Below are 25,534 nucleotides of genomic sequence, written 5' to 3'. Positions count from 1 at the left end.
TGAAACAGACCACCAGCCCAGGTTGGATGCATGAGACAAGTGCTTGGGGCTGGTGCACTGGAAAGACCCAGAGGGATGGGATGGGGAGGGAGGTGGGAGGGGGGATCGGGACGGGGAACACATGCAAATCCATGGCTGATTCATGTCAATATATGGCAAAAACCACTACAATATTGTAAAGTAATTAGCCTCCAACTAATAAAAATAATTGGAAAAAAAAAAAGACACTTAAGTGAATGTTTAACAGTGGGTAAGTTGAGAATAAAAAAGAAACAACTTGTTTTGCCTCTTCCAACAAGAAAAATACAAAAAAAAAAACCCCAACAACAACAACAACAAAATAATAAGAAGGAAGACCAGGGACTAACAGTCTCACAGAGGGACTGCAGGCCAGCCAGTTCAGACTAGAGTGGGGTAGGACTCAGGATACCAAGATAAATACCAACTGTTGCCAAGAAAAATAAAAGCAAATGAGTACTTGATAGCAGAATGTCGAGTCCAGCTTAGCAAGCAGAGTTTTCAAAAGTGTGATGTGGCGAGAGAATGAGAAAGAAGACACAAGAGTTCAGTGAAAGGAGAGCATCAGGAGATCAACACCACTCCCAGGTGAAGGTGATGAAACTGAATCCATACCAGCTTTATTATACTCTCAGCCATGAAGGAAAGAATGTGCACCGAGTTAAGCAATAACTCATATGCCCTTCAGGGCCAAAGAACAAAGTGATTATTAACCATTGAGTAACCAAGAAACCTTTATTCTTTATTGACCCCATCTTTGCATGAAATATTCCCTTGGTATCTCTAATTTTTCTTGAAGAGACCTCTAGTCTTTCCCATTCTGTTGTTTTCCTCTATTTCTTTGCACTGATCCCTGAGGAAGGCTTTCTTATTACTCCTTGCTATTCTTTGGAACTCTGCATTCAAATGGAAATATCTTTCCTTTTCTCCTTTGCTTTTCGCTTCTCTTCTTTTCAGAGCTATTTGTAAGGCTTCCTCAGACAACTGTTTTGCCTTTTTGCATTTATTTTCCATGAGGATGGTCTTGGTCCCTGTCTCCTGTACAAGGTCACGAACCTCTGTCCATAGTTCATCAGACACTCTATCAGATCTATTCACTTAAATCTATTTCTCACTTCCACTATATAGCCATAAGGGATTTGATTTAGGTCATACCTGAATGGTCTATTGGTTTTCGCTACTTTCTTCAATTTAAGTTTGAATTTGGCAGTAAAGAATTCATGATCTGAGCCACAGTCAGCTCCCAGTCTTGTTTTTGCTGACTGTATAGAGCTTTTCCATCTTTGGCTGCAAAGAATATAATCAACCTGATTTCAGGGTTGACCATCTGGTGATGTCCATGTGTAGAGTCTTCAAGAAAATTAGAGATACCAAAGGAACATTTTATGCAAAGATGGGGTTAATAAAGGACAGAAATGGTATGGACCTAACAGAAGCAGAAGATATTAAGAAGAGGTGGCAAAAATATACAGAAGAACTGTACAAAAAAGATCTTCATGACCCAGATAATCACAATGGTGTGATCACTCACCTAGAGCCAGACATCCTGGAATGTGAAGTCAGGTGAGCCTTAGAAAGCATCACTACGAACAAAGCTAGTAGAGGTGATGGAATTCCAATGGAGCTATTTCAAATCCTGAAAGATGATGCTGTGAAAGTGCTGCACTCAATATGCCAGCAAATTTGGAAAACTCAGCAGTGGCCACAGGACTGGAAAATGTCAGTTTTCATTCCAACGCCAAAGAAAGCAAATGCCAAAGAATGCTCAAACTATCACACAATTGCACTCACCTCACACGCTAGTAAAGTAGTGCTCAAAATTCTCCAAGCCAGGCTTCATCAATATGTGAACTGTGAACTTCTAGATGTTCAAGCTGGTTTTAGAAAAGGCAGAGGAACCAGAAATCAAATTGCCAACATCCGCTGGATCATCAAAAAAACAAGAGAGTTCCAGAAAAACATCTATTTCTGCTTTATTGACTTGCCAAAGCCTTTGACTGTGTGGATCACAATAAACTGTGGAAAAGTCTGAAAGAGATGGGCATACCAAACCACCTGACGTGCCTCTTGAGAAACCTACATGCAGGTCAGGAAGCAACAGTTAGAACTGGACATGGAACAACAGACTGGTTCCAAATAGGAAAAGGAGTATGTCAAGGCTGTATATTGTCACCCTGCTTGTTTAACTTATATGCAGAGTACATCATAAGAAATGCTGGGCTGGAAGAAGCACAAGCTGGAATCAAGATTGCCAGGAGAAATATCAATAACCTCAGATATGCAGATGACACCATCCTTATGGCAGAAAGTGAAGAGGAACTAGAAAGCCTCTTGATGAAAGTGAAAGAGGAGAGTGAAAAAGTTGGCTTAAAGCTCAACATTATGAAAACTAAGATCATGGCATCCAGTCCCATCAGTTTATGGCAAATAGATGGGGAAACAGTGGAAACAGTGTCAGAATTCATTTTTTCGGAGGTTCCCAAATCACTGCTATTGGTGATTGCAGCCATGAAATTAAAAGACACTTACTCCTTGGAAGGAAAATTATGACCAACCTAGACAGCATATTAAAAAACAAAGACATTACATTGCCAACAAAGGTCCATCTAGTCAAGGCTATGGTTTTCCCAGTGGTCATGTATGGATGTGAGAGTTGGACTGTGAAGAAAGCTGAATGCCAAAAAATTGATGCTTTTGACCTGTGGTGTTGGAAAAGATGCTTGAGAGTCCCTTGGACTGCAAGGAGATCCAACCAGTCCATCCTAAAAGAGATCAGTCCTGGGTGTTCATTGGAAGGACTGATGCTGAAGCTGAAACTCCAATACTTCGATCACCTCATGTGAAGAGTTGACTCATTGGAAATGACCCTGATGTTGGGAGGGATTGGGGGCAGGAGGAGAAGTGGACGACAAGGATGAGATGGCTGGATGGCATCACCAATTTGATGGACATGAGTCTGAGTAAACTCCAGGAGTTGGTGATGGACAGGGAGACCTGGTGTGCTGTGATCCATGGGGTCTCAATGACATGACTGAGCAACTGAACTGAACTAACTGACTGAACCAAGAAACAGTAATCAGTAACAAATCCGTAACTAAGACTAATATTCTTATCTATAGATTTTCCTCCAGATACATAAAACATGTGACTCTGAGATGCCAATTGGGAAACAGTCTGGGGTCAGTTTTCCGACCCCAGGATCATATCTTGTTTTCAAGTATATGAACTGTTTCCTCGGGACTTGTTCCAAGAGTCTCATGCCTTATAGCATCCAGTTTATCAATAATTATAAATTTCTTTTGTGGCCCTTGCCAGGGCCTGCTTTTCTTTTATTCTTCCTGTCTCCTACAGCAGAATATATTGAGAAAGAAAAGTTTGGAAAATAATGTATACAGGAAAAATATAAACATTAAAATATGATGTCAAACAAAGACAAACTGAAGCAGACAAGGAATTACAGTACAGAGGAAATCTTCTTGGAAGAAAAGAAAATCAAGCACAACACTACTCAATGATATTGTCCAGACAAGAAGATGATAATAAAAATGAGAACTAGTATAATATGCCAATGGGGAATCCTTGGTGTTTCAGTGGTAAAGAATCAGCCTATAATGCAGGAGACTGCCTACAATATAGGGAATACAGGGCCAACCCTTGGATTAGGAAGATACCCTGGAAAATGAAATGGCCACCAAGTGTCTAGTATTCTTGTCTGGGAAATCCCATGGATGGAGAAACCTGGCGGGCTACAGTCTATGGGGTCTCAAGAGTCAAACATGGCTTAGTGACTATACCACCATCACCATGTTTTATCAGTACTTCAAAAAGGATTAGTGACTTTTGCATATACTTAAATATACAACTGAGGTTAAATAGAATTATAGACAAAAAATAGAATGAGTATGCTATAAATCTCAAAAAGATACACAAAATTATTCTTTACAAAAATCTGATGTGGTGGTAGAAATTAATACAACATTGTAAGTCAATTATACTTCAATTACATTAAATTTTTTAATTCAATGTTGGAGAAACTAGATGGCAAGAAACATATTCTTACTTATTTCCTAAATTTCCAATCAAAAAGACAACTGCTATGATTTTTTTTTAATTACATGATTACAGTAAAAAGTATATCTATCACTCCATCTCTCTAACTATTCATGTTGCAAGTTGTAGTGGAAGGTCTGAACCTTGACATGTGAAATCCTGAGAGTGTCAAGTAGCTTAAGTGCAAGCTCCCTCTCCCTCTGAACCTCATGGATAAGGATACTCCCACCAAATAACCTTCCTTGGGTTGATTGGGAGATGATTAGCGCCTGCTTATTGCTGAAAAGCAGGCTTCAGTTCCCTGCTAGTCTACTGAATTATTCAAAGAAGAAAACCACATCTTCCCTCTGGAACCAGGAATCATCCCACTTCTTGCTAAGTTATTATGAAGAATGTTTCCATAGTAACTGTTTGTTCAGTCTGCTCCAGAATGCCACTCCCATGTGTCCCTGCATGTTATAAAGTGTCCTCCACCTAGAATTGTGAGTACATGTGACTATGAATGGCTGTCTATCTCATCTGTGTGGTGCTGGGTGTCATGTTAGGGTTAGGCCATTCCCTAACCCTAAGGCAGAAATCCTTCCTTCATCAACAGGGTGAAGAGGACATTATCAAAACACAAATTATGAATAGCCAAAATATAATGTTCAGTTTAAACACCTGTTTTCCTTATTTGAAACATTTAAAGCATATAACTTTTTCCCAGAAAAATGGAATATTGATTTATCCATAAGAATAAAAAACAAAACAAAACAAAACCTGTTGCTTTCTTTCCACTTAAGCACTGAATGTGAATAGCTGAGTAACTAAATATGTGATCTCATAATGGTCATAAATGTGAACGTGTTAGTCATTCAGTTGTGCCTGACTCTTTGTGACCACATGGACAATAGACCACCAGGCTCCAGTGTCCATGGAATTTTCCACACAAGAATACAGGAGTGAGTAGCCAATTGCTTCTCCATCCAGGTCTCCTGCATTGCAGGCAGATTCTTTACCATTTGCGCCCATAATGGCCATAAGCGACTTTTAAAACTTTGAGCTTTGAGAGTACTAAGAAGTTCATTTACTTTTTGTTATTAAATTAGATTTTAATACATATACCAACTACAAGTATAATTTTATAAACAATTATTTTAGATGTTTGCTTGTATAAATCACATACATAACAAAATACTGATTTTCCATTTTCTGTCTTTTTAAATGATTACAAATTATATTTTCCCTTGTTTTATTGAAATTATAGTTATGATTTGAAATAGAAGGAACAGAGTGTACTAAAAATTGTAATAATATATTTTCATATTTTTGAAAGAAGAACATAGATATCTCATTTCATCCATTAGAGAGAGAGAAAGGAGAGGGGGAAAGAGGGAGAGAGGGGAGGAGATACTGAAACAGATGGGTACAGAGCAAAGAAGATCTTACCCCTTGCAATTTTACTTGTAAATTAAAAAAAAAAATCAAACCTAATGAGAAAGTCACAGTGACTTCTTTTTCTTAAGAATTTCCGTAATAGTCACTGGGAAAAAAAAATATATTTTTTCAGACTTTACTAAGGACGAAGACTACAGAATCGATTTACAATTTCCCATTGATTTTGCTCTCAGTCAACCCTTGCACTAAACACAGAAGAAACAGGCCTTGTAAGATGTGTTAGGGGCAACTAGATTGATAATTAAAGCATGCTTGTACAAGTATGACCTGAAAATGTAAGCAGAGTCACTAAGGGAATGATAGAGGGGGATTGATATGGTTTACATTGGCATGCAATTTGGAAGTAAGAGGTTTGAAAAGGGCATGCCCATAAGGGCATGAATTGGCTGATGTTAAAAAAGAAGACACACATCTACAGAGCACAAGTATTCAAGAATTAAGATGAAGGATAAATTCATGATATTGATATAGAAACCACATTTCACAGGAAAAAATAAGATATTATAGAAATCTAATCTGAACATATCAGACAACTGACATTATGCTTCATATCCAAAGCCACAAAAATCCCTTTACCACTATCAGTCAGTAAGTCAAGATTTATCAAAAAGTCACTTATTTTGAGATATTTCCATGCATTTACCATAAACTTTAAGGGAAAATAAGCATTTGTTTTGCCTGTATGGTAAGAATGACATCCAAATCACAAAACTCAGTAAACTGGGACATCTCCCATGTATAATACTCCATAGAGGGAAAAAAAATAAAAAGACTATTATTTTATCAGCTCACTTTTTACCACTCTGAAGGAAATAGCAGATCTTTGAAGGCCACATTATAATTAAAAATTAATGTTATTGCCCAAAATGTCCCATGAAACTTTGTAATATAAAACTACAGATTATTATAAATCTCTTGGTAAGTTAACCAAGGAAAAATTTAGACCAAAATTGTCAATATTAGAAATGAAGCAGAAGATATCACATCACTAATGATCTCACAGATACTGAAATTAATATAAGGAAGTATTATGAACAACTTTATATTATTAAATTCTACAACATAAAACAATTGGACCAATTCCTTAAAAGTTACAAACTACCAAAACTAACTCAAGAATAGTTAATCTATATTTATTAAAAATAAATAAATAAATTTGTGGTTAAAAATATTTATAAAGAGAAAATCTGAATCCAAGATCATTTTACTAGTAGATTCTACCAAACAGTACAGAAAGAAAACATGACACTTCTTTAGGAACACTTCCAGAAAATAGAAGTACTTTCTAACTCATACTATGAGGCTAGCATTATTCTAATACCAAAACTAATGTACACATACATTTCTCTCTCTCACACACACACACACATGTGTGCATGCACACAAGCTGATTCATTCATAAATCTTTTGAAGAAGTGCTGATATAATTCAGATTGTAGTGAGTGGCCTAAATGTCTGGGCTATTTGCCCATGTAGCTTATGCATGATGTTCGCTGCTCATACCTGATCCTGATAGAGTACTTCTATTTTCCTATAGATTGTTGCTGGGCTAGTTCAACTTCATAACTCTAGGGTCTAAAACATCCCAATTCAACAAGACAAGTTTTGAACGTGTGAATACTTCATGTACCCCCATGGGGTTCACTATGTCTGCCAAAATCTAGTACTAGGACAACTAATGTTTTCTAAAGGTACTTAATTATCCACCTCAGATGGCATGTCCTTGCTCCATAACCTGGGATTTTGCACTATGATATTTCTGTTGGAACTGATAGGCAGGAAATTGGCTGAGAGCCAGGAAAGGTGGCCCTTTCAGCTAACCATCCAATAGCTGCCTAATCCCACCAAGAAATTTACAAGCCCTGCCTCTAATATGTCCATTGGGACTCCAAGAATACTAGTGCATGCTAAGTTGCTTCAGTCATGTCTGACTCTTTACAACCCTACTGACTGTAGCCCACCAGGCTCCTCTGGCCGTGAATTCTCCAGACAAAAATGTGGGAGTGGGTTAACATGCCCTTCTGTGGATCTTCCTGACCCAAGGATCCAACCCCTGTCTCTTACGTCTCCTGGATCTGCTGGGGGGCCCTTTACCACTAGCTCCCCAAAATAGTCAAAGGGCCATAATAAAATCCCTACTCGCCAACTGGAGGGATTTTCTCTACTTTAACATATGCACACACCTCACACTATACTGTATTAAAGTTAATTTTGGTGACCATTGTACTCATTAACTTCTCATAAATATCCCATGAATACATAGATCTAATTATAATAGTCAGAATTATGGGAAGAAGTGTGTGATAGAGAATCCTGATATATAACCTATAGCTGTCAATCAAACCTGTCAGTCAATTACCCCTTTGGATTATGCAAATAATCCTTCCTTAAAAACACTGTACCCCAGCCCTTCAGGGCCATTTTTGTCCCTTGGCACAGCCTGCCTCTCTCTTGAGGTATTCTCTTTGTTCATTCTTTGTAAGTGCTCTGTTGTGTCCAACTCTTTGATCCTTATTGTTCTTTCTCTCCTTATTGTTAATGAACTTTCTTGCAATGCAGAAGACCTTAGATTCTTCTTGGTCTCCTTACCAAGAACCAAGCCCCGCTGGAGGAAGGGTCTCCAGACACTCCTTCCTCTAAGACCTTGCCATAAATTCTACAAATTATCTAACTATATACAATAGAAGCTTATCTTCTAGTACCTGAAAGTGTGTCAGGTAATATAGCCCCAAGTAGAGAAGTTGCTTATATCATAAAAAAGGCTTGCTTCAGTGCTCTTTCCTGTAATAAGCAAAATTCAAAGTTGGCAGCTTTGCTCATCACTTTGTGGTAGGCCAGGTCAGTTGTGGAGCATGTTCTTATGTGGAGCATGCTTCCTCCAGAAGTGAAACAGGATGTTCAGGCTTGAGCTAAATTCTTACCAGTTGGAGGGAGAGATACAATTTATAATTTTCTTTTTAACTAAAAAACATTTTTGATGATTCAGTTCAGTTCAGTCACTCAGTCGTGTCTGACTCTTTGCGACCCCATGAATCGCAGCACGCCAGGCCTCCCTGTCCATCACAAACCCCCGGAGTCTACTAAAACTCATGCCCATCGAGTCGGTGATGCCATCCAGCCATCTCATCCTCTGTCGTTCCCTTCTCCTCCTGCCCCCAATCCCTCCCAGCATCAGGGTCTTTTCCAATGAGTCAACTCTTCACATGAGGTGGCCAAAGTGTTGGAGTTTCAACTTCTTCCACTTATTTTGGTCTATGAACTTTAATATTTGTGTGAAAGTGAAAAGTGAAAGTCACTCAGTCATATCTGACTCTTTGTGACCTCATGGATTATTCAGTCCATGGAATTCTCCAAGCCAGAATACTGGAGAGATTAGCCCTTCTCTTCACCAGGGGCTCTTCCCAACCCAGGCCAGAGGTTAAACCCGGGTCTCCTGCATTGCAGGTGGATTCTTTACCAGCTGAACCACCAGGGAAGCCCTAATATTTGTGTGGTAAACATCAAAGTCAGTTTACAGAACAGTTTCATCACTTACCCAAAATTCCTTTACTAAAGTTTCCCCTGATCCATAATATATAGCACCATATGCTTTTCAGCACCATGATTTTGTCCTTTTGAGAATGTCAAATAAATGGAATTATACAGCATGTAACCTTTGAGATTGACTTCTTCAAATCAGGATAATGTCTTTGAGATTTATCCAAACTGTCCCAGTTTTAAATAGTTCATTCCATTTAATTGCCAAGAAAAGTTTCACTGTATGGATATGTTAGTTTGTTTATTCATTCATCAATTGAAGAATTTGGGGGCAATTTCCAGTGAATTTGGTACAGTTGGAGAAGGAAATGGCAACCCAGTCCAGTATTCTTGCCTGAAGAATTCCAAGGATGGAGGGGCTTGGTAGGCTCCAGTCCACAGGGTCGCAAAGAGTCGGACACGACTGAATAACTTCACTTTCACTTTCTTTCACTCATAAATAGAACTGCTGTAAATACTTGTTTTCAGGTTTTTGTGTGAATTTTCCATTTCTCTACAGTAAATACCCAGGAGTGGAATATCAAGGTCAAGCAGAAAGTATGTTTATAAGAAACTTTAGCTATTCTTTAGGGTGGTTGTACCAACTCACAATCTCACTAACAATGTAGAATATTCCTAGTTCTACAATTTTACTAACAGTGAATGCCTAGCATGACCTAAATTACTAACCTTTAAATATTACTTTTGATCTTTCATATTTTCATTTTCCACCCTGTAAAGGCTATATATTGTCATCCTGCTCGTTTAACTTATATGCAGAGTACATCATGAGAAACGCTGGGCTGGAAGAAACACAAGCTGGAATCAAGATTGCTGGGAGAAATATCAATAACTTCAGATATGCAGATGACACCACCCTTATGGCAGAAAGTGAAGAGGAACTAAAAAGCCTCTTGATGAAAGTGAAAGAGGAGAGTGAAAAAGTTGGCTTAAAGCTCAACATTATGAAAACTAAGATCATGGCATCTGGTCCCATTACTTCATGGCAAATAGATGGATAAACAGTGGAAACAGATTCAGATTTTATTTTTCGGGTTCCAAAATCACTGCAGATGGTTATTGCAGCCATGAAATTAAAAGACGCTTACTCTTTGGGAGGAAAGTTATGACCAACCTAGATAGCCAACAAAGGTCTGTCTAGTCAAGGCTATGGTTTTTCCAGTGGTCATGTATGGATGTGAGAGTTGGACTGTGAAGAAAGCTGAGAGCCAAAAAATCGATGCTTTTGAACTATGGTGTTGGAGAAGATGCTTGAGAGTCCCTTGGACTGCAAAGAGATCCAACCAGTTCACCCTAAAAGAGATCAGTCCTGGGTGTTCATTGGAAGGACTGATGCTGAAGCTGAAACTCCAATACTCTGACCACCTCACAGTGAAGAGCTGACTCACTGGAAAAGACTCTGATGCTGGGAGGGATTGGGGGCAGGAGGAGAAGGGGACGACAGAGGATGAGATGGCTGGATGGCATCACCGACTCAATGGACATGAGTCTGAGTAAACTCCAGGAGTTGGTGATGGACAGGGAGGCCTGGAGTGCTGTGATCTTTGGGGTTGCAAAGAGTCGGACACAAGTGAGCGACTGAACTGAACTGAACTGAAAGTATACATTCTTCAACAAGACTTCTAAGATTACTTGTTACATTTGCTCATTGTCAATTAACATGGTGCCATCAGAATATACAGATAGTTCACATCCCTTTGGGTGATAATTTACATAAGATGAGAAATAACATAACCCTTAGAGAAGACTATCAATGCATACTACAGGCTGTCTTTTGTTAATCAAAACTCAGTTTTCTTCTCCCTTATGGAATATTACAAAGCATATTTGTTTGATAAAATGTCTTTTATCTGTACCTGAGGCCACATTATCCTATTCTAATAAAGTAATATATTTATAATTGCAATTAGGGTTACTAATTGGTTGAGTGTCCAGAAGTCCACTGTTACCTTCCAGCATCCATCTTGCTTTTCTGAGGGTAAAGACAGTGATTAAATGTGGTCATGATGGGAAACATGTACCCTGCATCTTATGGGTGCATTGTCATTCATCCCAGTATAGTGTTTTTAATTCAATATCCTGGGCCAGGGTGAAAGAAGTATCATAGGCTTCCATGTTGCCTTCTCTATCATAGGGATTCTTACTCCATAGGCCAAGTAATCAATGTGGGAATTCTGGCAATTCCCAAGTATTTGCATTATTTTTAAACCACTGGGGACTAGGGCAATGTATACTGGATGGGTTTGTGACCCAGAGAAAAAAGTGTGAGCTATACCTCAGCCATGTTATGTCTTCATTCTAATAGGGAGATTTTATATCATAAAATTAAATAGTGAGGGCAACAGAGTAGGTGCTTAATACATATGCATTATTTCAGTGACATTTGTCATAAGGTATCCCATACATTTCTCAGATTCTTATTAAAGAGCTACATGACAGCTTAAAAACAACAATGACTCCAGTCATTTATAAAATCATTTATCATTGTACAATCAAAATAAGTTGATAAATGCTTCTAGTTATAGTCTTCCATTTACTTTTAATCATTGTTGCTATTTCAAGCTTAAATTGTAGGTTTATGTTTCAGTTAGTCTTTTTTTTTTTTACTCTCTATGTTTTCTATTTAGTTGTGTGCTATATTCTTCAGTTTCATTTTAAACATATTTCAAAACCATGAGTAATCAAAATTGAAAGGATGCCACTGCTAGTGGTATAATTATGAGATACTCAGATGGTTTATTAAGAGGGGTGGGAGGAACCTGAGTGAAGCTGCAAAATGCTAACTTACAACCTGGGAATCTTTCATCCTATAACATAAATTCGTTACCAGCAATTTCGTATATAGAAACCACACTAACAGCTCTAAAAGAGCATCAGAGGATTTTAATGAGACTGAAATCTGCAATGTGTTGATCCTCAACTATACCTATATATATACATCTTTTCCATTGAGATAATTTTAAAATTTCATTTGACTTTAAAAATATATTTTGTGGAAAATTAATGTATAAGATAGCGAGAACCAAAACAAACAGTCTTGATATAAGCAGATGTTCTTAAGAAATATTTGGGAGAATATAGCATAAATATAGTTTATTTTTATTCTGAAATAAAGATGACAGTGACTATGGATGCAATGTCATCTTGATAATTTAATATACTTAATCTTTCTTAGAAAGGTTTTAGTTGGACTTCAATACATATTTACTGTTTACATAGAAAGTCATGGGGCTTAGATTATGTTCTGTTTTGCTTTTTTTAATCAAAAACTTGACTGAGCTTGTAAAGAAAAAGTCACTCAATTTTTTCCTCATGTGCCTTCTTTTCCCACAACAAAATCGTGTAGCAAAGCAGTGATCTTTGCAGGAATAAATATTACTTCAAAGAATAAATAATTACTGGTTAAAAGTAAGCTACTATTTTTTTTTTCTCTTTGACATTATTAATTAAATAGAAAGACAAAAGGGGATATTTTCAAGTGATATAAAAGGCAAGACATTTTTACATATTTGGGAGTAAGGGAATAATTATAAATAAGAACATGACTGTTAAGCATTGTAGTTTATAGGATTATAACTCATAAAACATTGTAATAAAATGTTTTAATAGTTTAATTTATACATCCTTTAAATGGATATTTGGCTCTCACTTTAAGGATAATCCAAGGATATACATAATCACATATGGAATTCACCAGATGGCCACTTTGTAGCTGGGGAGTGCCATGGAACTTCACCATTCAAATCTATATTTCTGTTTACCATAGCATGGTTCCATATATCACCTTATTGTGTGGGTGATTATACGGAGAATGGTGGTAGTTCCGACTCTTGCAACCCCAAGCACTATAACCTGCCAGGCTCCTCTGTCCATGGGATTCTCCAGATAAGAACACTGGAGTGGGTTGTCATTTCCTTCTCCAGGGGGTCTTCCTGACCCAGGAATCGAAGCAAGGTCTCCTACATTGCAGCCGGATTCTTCCAGACTGAGCCACGAGTGAAGGAGAATAAAAACATGTTATTCACAAATAGCATAATATTTCCCCCCATGCTTTTGTCAATGACATTTCCACAAGTTTGGATGATGTTTTGATAAAGTAAATATATACTGCAGATTAAAAAAAAAAAAAACCCTGAGATTTCAGGATACATTTAGAAAGAAAGCTTTTTTGTTTTCTTCTTCTTCTTCTTCTACTTTCTGTTAACTTGGTCATGACTTCTGGTAGCCAACATTAAGTAATTGTAGGCTTCTTTAGAGTAGAGTAAATTACATTCTGATACAATTTTCAACTCTTTCAGAAAAAAACGAATGCTTTTCTATCCCCATATATTTTTGAGTATTGAAAAAAATGTCAAGCCTATCAAACACAGCAAAGTAAGTTTTAAAGAATAATGACTCTCTTCTATATTTTCACATGCTGTTAGAAATATTCATGAAGTTGAGAAAATGAAGAGATTTGGCCCATGTTTCTTAAAGTGAAAGTGTTAGTTGATCAGTAATGTCCAACTCCGTGAGACACCATGGACTGTGTTTCTTAAAGAGCCAAGCAAACTTTCCTTGACCAAATGACTTCTAATGAATTGACTTCATCATAAATGGCATGGTTTTTCAGTAAGAAATGCATTTTAAGTCATAAATTCTTTTAAAAGTTAACATTTCAATCTTAATTGAGGTGTGATCACTTAGAAAAACAACAATATAAAGATAACAAAGTATAAGGAGTTAATATTTACCAGACAACTTCAAGAGCAAATTAGAATTCACATGTTTGAAGAATTTTAACAAACTTCATAAGTCCTTTAGAGCTCCTGCAATCTTTATTTTACAATATACTGGTCAACAGTTTTTAAAACATAGTGCATATTATTTTCGATATAGTCCTTCAGCGTTTTATCACTCATAACTTTGAATGTATTAACATTACATCATTCATTTATCACCTTAACTTTTCTCATATCTCTAGCATTTCTTTCCATGCTAACTTTGTTTAACCATGATACTACAAATATGTTACCACTCTAGCTTTGCTATTATTCCTCACCTTTCTTTAAGCGAAAATCACACATTTTTTCCAATTACTTTATTTCATATAATTGTCCTTCCATCTTTCCCCCCCATAAACTCTGGCATATTTTTCTTTGCAATTATTCTTTTGCTATGCCAGCCACTGTCTCCATGGCAATATTTAGGTTGTAGTGTCCTACATTTAAGAAAGCTTTTTCCAATCATCAGTTCTTCTGATAATCAGTACAAAACACTTACTAGTAACTTTCCTTGCTTCTTTGAGTTCTAAAAATGAATTATTTATGCTGCACATGTTGGATAACTCTGGTTTTCATCTATTCTTTTGTCAGCCAGAGTTGCTATTTAGTTGCTACATTAAATATCTAGTTCAAAATTTACCATATAATTAAAAGGTGAAATGGAATTTCAGAGGAAAAGCAAATAAATTTCCCAAGAAATACAGCATGTTTTAGTAGAATCAAAGAAAAAATTATAGACGTAGCAAAGTTGACTTCATACTTTTCAAAGGGCATTGCTATTCTTTATTTTTAAAGGGGACCTCAGTCCTCTACAACTGTTGGAGAAATTGCTTTTTAAACTATTTGTGCCTCTAAATAAAATATATATATATATTTACTTTATCAAAACATCATCCAAACTTGTGGAAATGTCATTGACAAAAGCATGGGGGGAAATATGCTATTTGTGAATAACATGTTTTTATTCTCCTTCACTCGTGGCTCAGTCTGGAAGAATCCGGCTGCAATGTAGGAGACCTTGCTTCGATTCCTGGGTCAGGAAGACCCCCTGGAGAAGGAAATGACAACCCACTCCAGTGTTCTTATCTGGAGAATCCCATGGACAGAGGAGCCTGGCAGGTTATAGTGCTTGGGGTTGCAAGAGTCGGAACTACCACCATTCTCCGTATAATCACCCACACAATAAGGTGATATATGGAACCATGCTATGGTAAATAGAAATATAGATTTGAATGGTGAATATTTGTGCCTCTAAATAAATTATATAAAATATATATATATATATATAATATATTATATAATATAATATTATTATATATCCATGTTATACCTGTTTCTTTCTTTTGCAAACTATTCCTTTTCTTTTAAAAATCAGGTTTCAAATCCCAAGGGAACACTTCTACAAAAATCTCCTACTCAAAAGAATTTAACTTGGTGTGCTAGTAACAACAGCAACTAGAAACGGAAGAACAGAAATGGAGGACAAAGGGAGAGTGTAACTACACTAACCCCACACTGCCGCCCAGTGCATACACACACTACTACTTCTACTACCACTAAACACAATAGCATTACTACCATTAGCAAACTACTCATTCAGTATAGAGTTTATGAAACTTAGTTGTCACAATTATCTTGGCATTTAATTAAGTAGTAATATAGTGATTAATGGGCTTCCTGTGTGACACTGTAGTACAGAATCTGCCTGTCAACGCAGGAGACACAAGAGATGAGGGTTTGATCTCTAGATCAGGAAGATACCTTGGAGTAGGAAATGACAACCTACTTCAGTATTCTTGCCTGGAAAATTCCATGGACAGAGGAGCCTGGCAGGTTACAGTACACTGGGTCTCAAAGAGTTGGACACAACTGAGCACACACACACATACACTTAGTGATTAACACGAGTTTTAATTAGATATTTTGCAGGCAAATGAATGCTAAGCTAGTCGAGATCAAGTATCCGAGGCAAAAAATGAAATAAGTGAGAGAGAAAGAGAAGAAAGAAATATCTCACAAAGCTCATTTTTAACACCTTGATGTTCTATTTGACTTTTTATCATTTGGCTCCTAATTTTATCAATTGATTGAATGTATATTATCATTGTCATACTTAATTTTGAAAAAAATATATATGAAAATGACATGTATTTTTAAAACTATCTTACACATGTATATTAAAATGGACCAAATATTAAAGCACAACAAATAGAGATGATGTCTACCAAGTGAATACAAGAAAGTAGAAATAACTGGAAGTAGTTATTGAGAAAAATTGTTAGATATAAGGAGTTTTTTAACAGACTTATGTTGTTTTTGTGACCTGAGTTACTTACTGACTTTATTTTGGACATATTACATCATTATAAATAATCATTAGTAATTTTGTAGCTAAAATGATGATTTGACTAGTAGCACCACACTCATACTGCTGTTATGAGTATGATGCTTTTGTCATAACAAATGAAAAATATTTAGCCTAGTCCCTAGCACCTGATAAGAACTATTTTATTATCAATAATGTCTCTGGGACCTTCTTTGTCAGTCAAAAGTCTAATCATGATATTCTAACTCTAATTATGAAAACTGGAATAAAGCACTTAAGTTCTTTCAAAGAAAGAAGGTTTAAAGATGAGGCAAGTTACATTGTAGGCTCTCTCACCACAGAGCAGTGCTTTTGTCTTTTCCTCAGCTGGTTGAATGTAATATAATGCTTTACATGCAATAAGTACAAAATCATTTCTTGTAAGATGAATGAACCTTTTCACATGAAAGGCAACCCAGGTTACAGAGAATTATGCTTAATAAGATATGCTTTAATAATAGATTATCTGAAGCAAAACACAATACAATAAAACAATGAAAAGAAGGTCATTTTATTGAGAATTGTGAATTAAGAGAGGAACGAACTAACATTAGTGAAAAAATACACAGTGCAACTCAGCTTTTTATCCTCTATTAAAAATATGACTGAAAACGAAGTTTTCTCTAAGTTTTAAAATTGTAGATAGAAAATAAAACAAGTTGACCAAGAATCTTGGTAAAATGTATAAAATATGCTCTTTATTCAAATAACAATTTGCAAACTGAAACATTTTGATAGATTTTATAACTCTAAATAAAATGCAGAGTAATTAGAAAAAATGATAAGAATTCCTTGCAACTCTTTCCATGGAGTCTTTTTTGTCTTAAATATATCATAGCCAACAATTGAGATATCTGTTCTCCTTGATATCAGTTATGATACCCAAACCATTTCTCTAACTCCATCCTGTAAAACTGTGTGCTTAACATGTTATCCTTTATGTAAAGATCTGTTTTCTCTTCCTCTCTCCAATGCAGGAATTCACGGATCTACTGATCCCTTTGTAATCTTTACATGGGAGATTTAAGAATACTTTATTCATTATTCTTCTCTTCCACTATTCCTGTGACATCAATGTCTTCAACTTCAATGTGGAGGATTCATCCAAGAGTTTATATTTTCCATTTCCAGTTTTTCCTATATACAATCTCAACTACTCACCCTCAGTTACAAACCACAGAGCCCATGATCACTAATAACAATACCACCTAGAGTTGTAGAATTGAAGTATTTCACATGATCAGAGGAGCCTGGAAGGCTGCAGTTCACTGTGCTATGAAGAGTTGGATATGACTGAGCAACTAAGACCAAGCACACACACTCTTTGAGAACCATCACTCAGTACTCAAGTTCATGTGCTTTGGATTTTCAGTGCTACAAAACTTTGAATTTATCAATATCTAATCCATCAAACCCGTCATTTCATTCACCCAGTATATCAATTCCATTAGCTTAACCTTCTATAGCATAGATTCTATGTTCCATGATCATTTTCATAAGTGTACTTCAAATATAGTTAGTTCCTTACACTTCTACATCTTAATTTATGTGTGATTGAAAATATTCCAACACTCAAACTCAAATATCTTTCTTTATCAAGCATTTTTGTCTATCTTTTACAGTGCCTATTTTTTTTTTAATGATTGCTGAAACTCAAAACTTGGACAGCTAAATTTTCTTAGGACAAAAAAATCAAATCACATAAAGAGATGGCTAGATCAGCATTAACTACATGAACACAAAATTCAGGTCTTAAACTAGCTGAAACAAGCACTTTATATATATATATATATTTTTTTTTTTTTTTCTATCAAGTATGACTCTTCTACCCACATTTGACTCCTCTGCCATTCTTGCTCTTCTCCAAACTACTCTCTTCAAAACACCAAAACATGAGGTCATGCCACTTATCGGTCCAATATCTCTCATTGACTTAGACTAAAATAGACAATGGGACTGATTCTTGTCTGGCCTACTTTTGCTTCTCTACTGTCACTTTACTCTCTCCATGACTCACTATTTTCTAGAATCAGTAGTTCTCTGATTGACTCTAGTATATGCTATGTTCTTTCCCATTTCAGATACTTTATGTATGATTTTCTCTATCCTTTCATTCCTTCAGGTCATAATTTAGGTTATCTCTACCAGAAGTTATTCCTCAACTACTATCACCTTATTTTGCACTTAACTCAATATTATTTTTGAATATCTCCTATTTAAAAAGAATGATTTTGTCTGTTTGTTTATTACCCCTAAGTCTTACTTAATTGTGAGAATAGAAATTCTATGAGGACAAGAATGATATTTGCTTTACTTACCAATGTAGGACCAACAATGGCAAGGGATATTAGACTAATATGTAAAACCTGAATGGAAACAGATAGGTATTTCCAGCAAAATGAAAGAGTAGTAAAGGGACACAGAAAACCAAATAATGCCTTTTCTAGAAACTGAAATTATATATATATACATGTTTATATATGTGTGTGTATATGTGTGTGTGTAAAACAAATTAAATGGAGATCCCAGGAAGTTCATTTGAATATAAGACATACTATATATTTTGCCTTAACCAGGATTAACAGGGATTTGGAAGTCTTATACTATCAAGTGTGAAACAGATCACCAGTCCAGGTTGGATGCATGAGACAAGTGCTCGGGACTGGTGCACTGGGATGACCCAGGGGGATGGGATGGGGAGGGGGGTGGGAGGGGGGTTCGGGATGGGGAACACATGTGAATCCATGGCTGATTCTTGTCAATGTATGGCAGAAGCCACTACAATATTGTAGGGTAATTAGCCTCCAACTAATAAAAATAAATGGAAATAAATAAATAAATTTTTAAAAAAAGAAAAAATAAGAATGAACAGAGATCAAAATTTTGATTTTGGAAATATCTTTGATTATAGAGAACAAGTGGGAATCAGGAACACATAGGTGTAAGACTGGGGTTGTTATATATATCATTATAGAGATTGTGTGTATATATAGGTATGTATATATATTGTTTGAATCATGCAATAATATTATATATATATGGTGTGAGAATTATACGAAAATACACATGAAGTGAAGTGTCTGACTCTTTGCAACCCCATGGACTATACAGCCCATGGAGTTCTCTAGGCCAGAATATTGGAATGGGTAGCCTTTCCCTTCTCCAGGGGATCTTCCCAACCCAGGGATCGAACCCAGGTCTCCCATACTACAGGCAGATTCTTTACCAGCTGAGCCACAAAGGAAGGCCAAGAATACTTGAGTGGGTAGCCTATCCCTTCTCCAGTGGATCTTCCCAACCCAGCAATCGATGTGAGGTCTCCTGCACTGCAGGTGGATTATTTACCAACTGAGCTGTCAGGAAAGCCACTATATTGACATTAATATTTCACAGTAATTGAAACCATTGAGAAATGGAGTACTTCCTGTCATGCCAGTAAACAAGTATGTCACAGCCATCAGTGATCCTATGTCTCAAAATGTGAATTTCTGAGTCCAGAGTATGCCCAGTTGGGAGAATAATATCTGCTATCCAGAAACCATTTAGCTGCAGCCACTCCCTATTTAGCTTGGGAGGATGTGAAAAATGCAGGATAGCTTGAGATACGTAAGAAAGGAATGATTACACTGAACTTAGACTCTTGCATCTTGCCATACATAGAAAGTGCTAAATTCTTTAACTTGAGATATATGGTTTTCCTTTTGTTGCTGTTGATGTGTTTCAGTCACTAAGTTGTGCCTGACTCTTTGCTATCCCATGGACTGTTACACACCAGGCTTCTCTGTCCCTCATCAATTCTGGAGCTTGCTCAAACTCATGTCCACTGAGTCAGTGATGTCATCCAACAGTCTGCTCCTCTGTCACTCCCTTCTCCTCCTGCTTTCAGTCTTTTCCAGAATCAGGGTCTTTTCCAATTAGTCAGGTCTCTTTGCATGAGGTGGCCAAAGAATTGGAGCTTCAGTTTCAGCTTCAGCATCCGTCCTTGAAATGAATATTCAGGGTTGATTTCCTTTAGGATTGATTGTTTGAACTCCTTGCTGTTCAAGGGACTCTCAAGAGGCTTCTCCAGCACCACTATTCTAAAGCATCAATTCTTAGGTGCTCAGGTTTCTTCCCTTGTGGCTCAGCTGATGAATAATCTGCCTGCAATGCAGGAGGCCTGGGTTTGATCCTGGGTTAGGAAGATCCCCTGGAGAAGGAAAAGGCTACCCATTCCAGTTTTCTGGCCTGGAGAATTCCGTGCATAGTCCATGGGGTCACAAAGAGTCGGACATGACTGAGTGACTTTCACTCATTCACTCACTCAGCCTTCTTTATGGTTCAACTCTCACATCCACACATGACTAATGAAAAATCGTAGCTTTGGCTAGGTGGAATTTTGTTTGCAAAGTGATGTCTCTGCTTTTTAATACACTGTCTAGTTTTGTCCTACATTTTTTTCCAAGGAACAAGTGTCTTTAAATTTTGTGGCTGCAGTTACCAAACATATTGATTTTGGAGCCCAAGAAAATAAAATATGTCACTTTTCCCAAAATCTTTGCCATGAAGTGATGGGACCAGATGTCATGATCTTCATATTTTGAAAGTTGCATTTTAAGCCAGACTTTTCACTCTCCTCTTTAACCTTCATCAGGAGTCTCTTTAGTTTCTCTTCACTTTCTGCCACTAGTGGTGTCATCTGCATATCTGAGGTTGTTGATATTTCTCCCAGCAATGTTGATTCCAGTTTGTGAGTCATCCAACTTGACATTTCACATGATATACTCTGCATATAAGTTAAATAAGCATGGTTATAATATATAGCCTTGTTCCACATCTGTTTCTAACTATTGCTTCTTGTCCTGCACAGAGGTTTTATTAATTAACAATAATCTTTTGATGTTTGGACTACTGTGGTTGCAATCCTCTATATAATCTGACTCTTCCCCATGCCTCCTTGGAGAAGTTATCTCAGGGTTATTTGAAATGCTATCTCTTGGACTTAAAGTCATAAAAATTCCCACCAAATAAAAACATAACTTTCTGTTTTTAAGTCAACATTTTTGGTGACCATGAAGGGACACAGAGTAGACGCCTCCCCTCTCTCTGAACTCTCTGAAGATCCAGAGCCTTGGTACCAGCAGAGGCCTCTTGTGCCCATACATCACCTTAGGGAATCCAGAAGGATTTGAGTGAGTCTCTCCTAGTTCTTGGATTTCCTATATTGGCTGATGATCCTGAGTTTTATTCAGTGGGGGAATCAGTTATCCTAGACACTTGTTTTTGAGAAATGGTATCTGGATTTCTCAGTATAGACAGTGGGTGGGATATCCTCAGTTGAAGGACTGGGAATTTCTGCTCAGTTTAGGAGCTGACCAGATGTTCCTCAGGGTTAAGGCACTGGGAAGATTCAGTTTGGATACTTAGTGGTTAGCCTTAGTTTAGAAACTGGGAAGACTTGCCCAGTTAAACACTGAGCAAGTTGGGACCGAGTTATTTGGGGAAAGACTTGCCTGCCATTTTTCCTTGAGTTGGCTAACTTAACAGAGTTTGTTAAAATAAAACTGAAATCTTATGAGACTTTCTGATCTCTGAAGATGGGATTCCCTCCTCCTGACTGGCAATGGCTGTCTCAGGTGGCTGAGAAACTTGGTAGAGACAAGCCCTCACATGGCTTGGCTTGTTCCTATAGGGAAGCTCACTGATATAATTAACAAACTACTCAACCAGAAATGCACATAAGGATTGACCATGGAGGTCTTATACTCTACTGGGAGACCCAAGGCATGTAACAGGGCTAAAACAACTCTGGGGCAAAACCAGAGAAGTTATGCTCTCAAGCAGCAGACAATGGCCCACCACACTGTTGTCACTAGCAATTTTATCTCCACAAACTGATTTCAGAGGGGAAATCAAGGTGTCTAAATAAAAGAAAAAGGAACAAGAAATTGGCAATACCCCAGCTAAGTAAATGTACATACGAAACTTACAACTATTTACTCAATTGGAAATTAAAGGAACTCTCACCCTAAAACTTAAGTGGACTCTTTTGTTGCCTGTGCAATTAAGACTAAAAGCCAATAAAGCCTTAAACAAAGGCCTTCTAGGGGGAAACTTCCATTTCTTGGTGTCTCTGAGATGAAAATGTTCTAACTGATCTTCCCAGGACATTTTATATTTGTGTGTTTTGTTTGTTTATGTTTTTGAAAACTTGGCTTTTGCCATACTATTTTTGAGAGTAAATTCCCTGGATTTAGGTTACATCCTCCCCGACTCTCTTATGGAGCAATCTTTTGTGTCTTAATTGTTTAAATCACCATTGATGTATGTTTTATTGATAACTAAATGATGAATCCTTTAAAACTGGAGAAACTAATTAGTGAATCTAGAGTGCTCACATTATAAACAGCTGCATTTCAAAAACAAAACAAAACAAACAGACAGACAAACAAAAAATCCTTCTATTGTTTAAGAGTAAGAAAAACTCATTTGCAAAGCTTCCTTTGTGGTCTTTGCTACCCCTCAATTGGTCTTGACAGTGTCAATGTTAGTCGCTCAGTCATGCCTGACTTTGCTACTCCATGGACTGTAGCCCACCAGGCTCTTTGTCCATGGGATTCTCCAGGCAAGTATACTGAGGTGGGTTGCCATTTCCTTCTCCAGGGAATCTTCCCAACCCAGGGATCAAACCTATGTCTCTTATGTCTCCAGCATTGATAGGTGGGTTCTTTACCACTAGTGCCACCTGCAAAGCCCCTCAATGTGTCTTACAGATGTCAATAAGAGCATTTACTGTTGCAAAGTTGCTAACTTTGGTCTGACTGTCTGTGACCCCATGAACTGCAGCACTCCAGGCTTCCCTGTCCTTCACTATCTCCCTGAGTTTGCTCAAATTTTCATGTCTATTGAATCAGTGATGCCACCCAACCATCTTGTCCTCTGTTGCTTCCTTCTCGTCTTGCCCTCAATTTTCCCCAATTTTCCCCAGCATCAGGGTCTTTTACAATGAGTCAGCTCTTCCTATCAGGTCCCCAAATTATTGGAATTTCAGCTTCAGCATCAGTCCTTCTAATGAATATTAAGGACTGATTTCCTTTAGGATTGATTGTTTTGATCTCCTTGCTGTCCAAGGGACTCTCAAGAGTCTTCTCCAGAATCACAATTTGAAAGCATAAGTTCTTAGGCACTCAGCTTTCTTTATGGTTCAACTCTCACATCCATACATGACTACTAGGAAAAAAAAAAAAAACAGCTTTGACTATATAGACCTTTGTTGACAAAGTGATATCTCTGCTTTTTAATACACTGTCTAGGTTTATCAGAGAGTTATCTGAACTATATAAAGTAAATAAAAACTAGAAACTATGTTCTCTGTCTCGCTGTGACTGGCTGAAGAAGCACTGTGGCATAGGGACAGTAACCTTGCAGGGATACTATAGCACTAGGGTATCAATTGGTCCCGCCCAGAACAGTTCTTCTCTGGAAAGATATATTTAATAACTGATTGGTGTGTCCCTTGAATACAAGAGAATGGAAAATGAACAGAGGAAACCTTTACCAAAACCAGTGTTGAATTTGGTAAATGCCTTGCTGAACATATGGAAGAGGAACAAGCTATTAAAAGATCTAGAAACACTGATGAGATGGTTGAATTATGCATTCTGCTTCAGAGCAAGAATGCTGCATCAGTGATAGGAAAAGGAGGCAAGAATATTAAGGCTCTCCATACAGACTACAATGCCAGTGTTTCAGTCCCAGATGGCAGTGACCCCCAGTGCATATTGAGTATTAGTGCTGATATTGAAATGACTGGAGAAATTCTGAAGAAAATCATCCCTACCTTGGAAGACAGCCTGCAGTTGTCATCACCCACTGCAACCAGCCAGCTCCCGCTCGAATCTGATGTTGTGGAATACTTAAATTGCCAACACTATAAAGGAAGTGACTCTGACTGTGCGATGAGACTGTTGATTCATTAGAGCCCCACAGGAGGAATTATTGGAGTCAAAGGTGCTAAAATCAAAGAACTTCGAGAGAGCACTCAGACAACAATCAAGCTTTTTCAGGAATATTGTCCTCAATCTACTGACAGAGTCATTCTTATCGGAGGAAAACCTGATAGGTTTGGAGAGTGCATAAAGATCATCCTTGATCTTGTATCTGAGTTTCCCATCAAAGGACACACTCAGTCTCACCATCCCAATTTTTATGATGAAACCTATGACTATGCTGATTTTACAATGATGTTTGATGACCGCCATGGATGTCCTGTGGGAGTTCTCATTCAGGGAAGAGGTGGCTTTGATGGACTGCCACCTGGTCTGAGTGGGGGTCCCATGCCTCCTTCCAGAGGAGATTATGATGATATGAGACCTCATCAAGGACCTCCTCCACCCCCTCCTGGAGGAGGTGGCCGGGGTGGTAGTAGAGCTCGGAATTTTCCTCTTCCACCACCACCACCACCACCACCTAAAGGAGGAGATCTAATGGCCTATTACAGAAGAGGAAGACCTGAAGACCATTACCATGGAATGATTGGTTTCAGTACTGATAAAACCTGGGACTCTGAAATAGATACATGGAGCCCATCAGAGTGGTAAATAGCTTCTGAACCACAGGGTGGCTCTGGATATGATTATTCCTATGAAGGGGGTCGTGCCTCATATGGTGATCTTGGTGACCTATTATTACTCCACAAGTAACTATTCCCAAAGATTTGGCTGGATCTTATTGGCAAAGGTGGTAAGCGGAGTAAACAAATCCGTCATGAGTCAAAAGCTGCGATCAAAATTGACGAGCCTTTAGAGGATCCAAAGATCAGATCATTACCATTACAGGAACACAGGACCAGATACAGAACGCAGAGTATTTGCTGCAGATCAGTGTGAAGCAGTATTCTGGAAAGTTTTTCTAAGACTAGTGAAGAACTGATGGAGAGGGAAATGGCAACCCACTCCAGTACGCTTGCCTAGAGAATCCTGCGGACAGAGGAGCCTGGTGGGCTGCCCTCTATGGGGTCGCACAGAGTCAGACAGACTGAAGCGACTTAGCAGCAGCAGCAGCAGTGAAGATCTGAAGGAGTCCTGCATCTTTTTTTTTTTTTTTAATCTGCTTCTGTTTAAAAAGCCAACATTCCTCTGCTTCATAGGTGTTCTGCATTTGGGATGTAGTAAAATCTTTGCTATTCACCAGATGTAATGCTTTAGTTCTTTACAAACAGGGTTGGGGGTGGGGGAGGGTGTCCAAAAACTAACATTGAAATTTTGAAACAGCAGCAGAGTGCGTGAATTTTAGTTTTTGTTCATTGTAGGTGGTTTAAAGAGGTCCCCATCCCTGCCCATGTAATTATTGTGAACATTTTGCTTTGTGGTCACTGTAACATTTG

General features: G+C 37.6%; 1 long non-coding RNA gene and 1 pseudogene across 1 annotated transcript; one reads left to right on the top strand and one right to left on the bottom strand.

The window, feature by feature from the left end:
• Positions 1-1,588: 1,588 nt before the first annotated feature.
• On the bottom strand, positions 1,589-20,663 carry LOC122447043. Its single transcript, XR_006271112.1, has 3 exons — positions 20,470-20,663; positions 15,691-15,695; positions 1,589-1,601 (listed from the first exon to the last, which is right to left on the bottom strand). It is a non-coding gene; the product is annotated as an uncharacterized LOC122447043 (long non-coding RNA).
• A 1,083-nt stretch (positions 20,664-21,746) lies between these two features.
• On the top strand, positions 21,747-25,063 carry LOC122447262 (annotated as a pseudogene).
• The last annotated feature ends 471 nt before the right edge of the window (positions 25,064-25,534 follow it).

Source organism: Cervus canadensis, chromosome 9, assembly GCF_019320065.1.
Source record: "Cervus canadensis isolate Bull #8, Minnesota chromosome 9, ASM1932006v1, whole genome shotgun sequence".
Classification (NCBI taxonomy): Eukaryota; Metazoa; Chordata; class Mammalia; order Artiodactyla; family Cervidae; genus Cervus; species Cervus canadensis.
Note: the sequence above shows the minus strand (reverse complement) of the source record. Positions and strands in the feature narration are given on the sequence as shown.